The sequence below is a fragment of the Papio anubis genome, chromosome 7 (assembly GCF_008728515.1).
Source record: "Papio anubis isolate 15944 chromosome 7, Panubis1.0, whole genome shotgun sequence".
NCBI lineage: Eukaryota > Metazoa > Chordata > Mammalia > Primates > Cercopithecidae > Papio > Papio anubis.
The window spans coordinates 116,207,222-116,213,221 of NC_044982.1; positions in this window are offsets into that span (position 1 = coordinate 116,207,222).

A 6,000-nucleotide genomic window follows, 5' to 3' on the forward strand; every position below is an offset into this window, starting at 1 on the left:
TTGAACTGCATGTATTCAGTGGTCTTCAGCAGCCTGAGGGCAAAGCTAGACCCCCCAAAGTCCTTCCCTTGGTGGTTTTCTGCTGTTTTCTTCAAGCTCTGCCATGTCAGAACTCTGTTTGCCATTTTTCTTGCCCTATTTGATGGCTCTTGAGCAACCCCAATTCTCTTCTGGTCCAGTTCTTACTAACAGAGGTCACATCCTTTATATTGTTGGTATTCTATGCTAGGAGAATCACTAAACATTTTTATCTTTCCCTTTACAACAGTGGAGCTGCACATAATGACATAGCAACCATTTTCACAATCAAGGAAGCTGAATAGCTGAAAAACTAGTCAGTTTACACTATCCAAAGCCCAAAGGCTCAGAAACAGGCAGCACAAGATACCTTGGGAAGTAGGAGTAAAAGTTGATCTGAAAAGAGAAAGGTGGGTGAAAGTCTGTTAAAGAAGCACATATCCCCCAGATGCCCTCATCCACTCAGCTCAGCTAGGGAGCAGTCCCTCTCTCACTCTGTAGAAAACTGTAGGGTTATTCTCTGGAGAGTACAAAACAAGTTCTCTAGGCTAAAAAATACCAGACACAATTGAAGGCAAGGATGAGATCATGGAAGCTGATGCATCTAGCTTTCTTCTCACACCTGGATTTCAGAATTCTAGAAACCATACACACTTCCAAAAGGAAATTGGGAGAAACTTCTACAGGACTTTAGTTTCTAAGAGAAAAATAAAAACTAAGAAATTAATAACAGGATTATCCGCAAAATGACCCAGGAGGACCATTGTATTGTGAAACCCTCAGCTGACAAGGCTTTTCCACTGGCCTGAATGTCTAATCAGGTTTTCAGTGCCCTACTCCTTTAAGTAGACAGTACATGAAAAAACGACATCATTAATTATCAAGGAAATGCAAATCAGAACCATAATGAGGTAACAATAGGCACCCTCTAGGATGTCTAAAATTAAAAAACTGACAGTACCAAGTGTTGATGAAAATGCAGAGCAATTAGAATGCTCACATTGCTGATGAGAGTGTACAACTGGTACAACCACTTTGGAAAATAGTTCGACAGTTTCTTATAAAGTTATGAATACCCTTGCCATAAAACACAGTAATTTCACAACTTGGTATTTAGCCAAGAGAAACAGAAATGGTTTTCCATATAAAGAGTTGTACATGAATGTTCATAACAGATTTATGCTCCAAACTGAAAGCAAGCCAAATGTCCACCAATAAATGAATGAATGAACAAAGTGTGGTGTATTAATATAATAGAATTAATTAATAGAATAAAAAGGAAAGTAAACCACAGATTCACACATGATCGATGAATTTCAAAAACATTAGATATGCTACATTCCTCTGAAATTCTAGAGTCAGTTAACTAATATATAATGGCATAAAGCAAATCAGGGGTCCCTGGGGCTGGAGGGGGGCAGTGGGAGGGGGACTGTAAAGGGGCACCAAGGGTAATGGAAGTGTTTCATGTCTTGATTGTGGTGGGGGTCACATTTTATTTTTCACATGCCCGCCAATGTATGTCACATATGTGCCAATACATGTCAAAATGTAGTGAACTTTACATTAAAATTGGAACATTTGTTGTATGTCAATTATACCAATGGAATGAAAATACAAATTATATCTCAGTGAGGTTGACTGGAAAATAATTCATGACACAACCAAGAATCACTGAACATTTAAGGAAAGCATGTAATATGGAAGGCAGAGGCCTGGGGAAAACACATGGAAGAGGCAAGATGAAGAAAACCGACCTTTTATGGACAAGAAAACATTAAAAAATAGAATCTCACCATTAATCTTCAGAGATATTTTCTTCAAAAATGATACATCTACAAAACAAGAAAGGTTGCTATAGGAAAAGAATATTCAGAGAACAAAAAAGAACTTTTGTAAATTAAAAATACAATAGTAAAAATGTTTTAAACTGAAAAAGGTAAATTGGAAAACTGTAAGAAAATCTTTCAGAAAGTAGAAGGAGAAAACTAAATGGATGAAAATAAAAAATAAAATTAGGGCCCAATTTAGGTCCAAGATGTGAATTACAGGAGTTCCACAAAGAGAAAAGAAAGAAAACAGGAAAAAAAATCATCGAAGAAATAATTCAAGAAAGTTTTCCAGAACCGGAGACTGTGTTTCCAGATTGAAAGAGCCCATTGAATATCTAGTGGATGAAAACAGACTAACTCACATCATGACAAAATTTCAGAAACTAAAGACAAAGAGGAGAGGCTTCCAGAAAGGGGGAATAGTCAAGAACCAGAATTGCTTTAGGCTTCTTGGTTACAGCATTAGAAGCTAGAAGACAGGGACTCTTTCAAAACTTCTGAGGGGGAATTCTAACTGACGTAGAATTTTAAATCTAGCCAAATCATCAATTATTGATGAGGGTATAATAAATTTTTAGACATGGAGGGTCTCAAAAATGTACTTCTTATATATTGTTTTTAGAATACTAGTAGTTAGGAAACTACTAGAGACTGTGATTCGTCAAAACAAAAGATTAAATGTAGAAAGAGATGGGGGCCGGGTGCAGTGGCTCAGCCTATAATCCCAGCACTTTGGGAGGCTGAGGTGGGTGGATTCCTTGAGGTCAGGAGTTCAAGATCAACCAGGGCAACATGGGTAAACCCCACCTCCGCAAAAAATTCAAAAATTAGCTGGGCCTGGTGGCGTGTGCCTGTAGTCCCATCTACTCAGGAGGCTGAGGCGGGAGGATCACTTGAGCCCAGGAGATGGAGGTTGCAGTGAGCTGAGATTATGCCACTGCCCTCTAGCCTGGGTGACAGAGGGACACACTGCCTCAAAAAAAAAAAAAAAAAAAAAGTGGGAATCGGAGACTGGAGTATCTAGGAAGCAAATGAGGGAACTCCCCAGATGATGGTGAGGGGGAACCCGAGATAACATCTGTATCACAGCCAACTCAAACTAGAGCAGGTCAGAGGGCTACAAGGGCAGGTACTTCAAGAAAATGAACTTGAATAAATTGCTGATGCATCTGGAGATATCATGAGCAGATCTGGGGAAGCAACTGAGAATTTGGGCTTGAGTTGGTGACAATAATGCCCAAAAACCTAAGCAAATGGAAAAATTAAGACAGGTCATTCCAGGGCAAATAAAACCTTATTCAGGAAAGGAAAAGTAGTCTTAATTACAGGACACTCATAGTTCAGCTATGAAAAATGCTTACATCATCAAAATATTGTAAATATTGAATACTGATGTAACCAAATTGATGATGTAAATGAATTGAGAGCATAAAGAGATGGAAAATATGTGTGCTTGTGAAAAATCTTGAAGCAGCAGTAGAAGCATGTTATTTAATAATTCAGAGGAAAATGGAATCAGCTAAAGAGTTGAATGTGGTTGCTCCTGAGAAGCAAGAAATTAAGGGAAAGGGTAATGACTATAATTTTTGTAACAAGTTTTGCAGACCTCTTAAAACCCAGCATGTGATACCTAGCTCCTTCGAGAAATGGCTGATTCCAGGGCTAGGACAGGATGAGTACAAGATGAGCCTAGAGCAGATCTTTGTGCCAGAAAGTAACAAAGTGCTCAAAGAAAGCTGGAAGCAGGTCACAAGGACATGAGCCAGCTTGAAGGGCTCCCTCTGGCCATCTCTGGGACACCGTGAACACCAAAATACTTACATACAATAATGTGTTATGAACAGGCTGTTGTGAAAAAAATAATAATTAGCCTATACTGAAAATGATAAATAACAAATAATAAACACATAAATGGGAGAGAAGGGAGGACTCTTGAAGAAGGCCAGAAGTCCACTAGCGAATGTGGAAGGAGTACTGGAGTTAGAAAACCATCATTTTGTAATCATCATGCTAAAGATTGGATCAGGCAAGATCATCAGTAGATACTAATTCTAGAGGAAATTTTGATGAGAAACAGAATATTTATATGGTCTTAAAGTGTCTATCCAAAGGCCACTTATTAGTTGCAATGAAGAAAAAAAGGAAACTAATTCTATAGTGGGAGAAATAGGATGACACCTTGACAGGGTGATCAAAATTCAGCACAGCTCTGAGGGATCAGTGAACATTCTGTGCTTCCAAATGTGACACCCTGAAAAGGACACAGTATCTCCAATACAGTATTCTGGCCATGAAGGCATAGCCATAATTTAATCTAAATGAAACATTTATGTAAATGGGTAACATCCTAGTTTAAAAGGTAGGTGGGAGGGACTGCATTCTTGAAAGAAAAGTCACTGTCATAAAAGTCAAAAAAAAGGCTGTGAAAATGTTCCAGATTATGACAACTTATCACAATGCTTGACCCTAGACTACATTCTGTGCTGAAGGACAGAGATGCCATTACAGACATTATCAGAGCAACTGACAAAACTGGAATATGGACAGTAGATTAGATTAAATTATTGTATCAATGCAAGTCATAAATGTATGAAATTAATCACTGTACCATGGTTATGTGAGAAAATATCTCCATTCTTTGGAAATACCAAAGTATTTAGGGGTAAATGACCACGATCTATAACTTACCTTCAAATGTTCCCCAAAAAAATATTCTGAGAGAGAGAGAGAGAGGAGAGAGAAGGAGAGAGAGAAAACAGGATAAAGCAAATGAGTTTAAAATGTTATCAATAAATAAATTAAGATATATGAGTGTTCCTTATTCTATTTTTATTCTATTTTTATTTTTTATAAGTTTGAAATTATTGTCAGATTAAAAGTTTAAAAGAAACTAAGCACATTTTAATAACTCCAAAATTTTCATTACAAAAATTTTATTATGAAAGTAATAATACTAAAAAAAGAGAACCTTATAAGCCTTAAGAAATAAAATATTACTGAAGGATTTGAAAAAAAATCACATTGAGCAACCTGAGTATTGAATATGTTATTTGGGAAAGGCTAATAAACCACAGATGTCATAGATACAGATATAGATCAGTTATAGATTAGATAGATAGACAGATAGATAGATTTCTATGTCCTGCTTCACATTTTTGTTCCATCTAGAAACTGTTAATATGTACTCACAGTGCTTAAAGTTCAGCATATACTGTATGGTCTCAGTAATTTGAAAAATGCTAAAGTATAACTACAAAAATTATATTATTTAAGAAAATATATACAACTGAATTTAATTTTCTGCTTCATAAATTTATGTATTTTCCAAACTTTCTCTAATAAGCATATATTACATTTATCAATATGGATGCAATTTTTAAAATCAGCCTTATAATTTTACATGTATTATATGATCACAATCATGTAAAACTACAGACAATAAAAAAGAAAAGGTAATGTATAAAAATGATTATTTCTGGGTGGTGAGAACATGAGTTTTTTTCTTCTTTCTGTGTTTCCATATTTTCCTAATTACTGCTATTATGATAAATCATTTTGTATTTTATCAACGAGAGTTACAGATTATTTTTAAAGTGAGGTCCTCACCTCACTCTATGCACCAAAGTTAATTCCAGTGATTTTAGAGAATTAATTTTACAAATTTTAGCAAACTAGGAGAACATAAAATCAAATACGAATCAAACCTCTTGAAGGGAGTGGTTTTCAAAACTTAGGAATACTAAGAGAAATCACAAAGAAAAATATTTGCTATATAAAAATTCTGTAATATTGTCTTCAGAATAGCATCTTAAGTCCTGAGGGCGTAACTCCACACGTTGAAAGATATGCTGACATAAGGCTCCTAACCATTCAACCCACTGGCCTTAATCTCCCTCCAGTCTCCTCGCCTTCCTGGCTCAGGTTGGCCCTGGTCGTCATTCCCTTCACTTCCACCTCTCCTGCAAGACAACCTGAGGGGTTCTGGTGCACAGGCACCCTTCTTGACCTTGACATGAAGCAATTACAATTCTTGACACTCTCCATTCCTCTCTTTGCTTCCTGACTCTACAAAGGATGAAAACTACAGAAAACTAGCATCCCTTTTTTTTTTTTTTTTTTTTAATCCCACTTCCTGCCAGAAGGCTCTCTT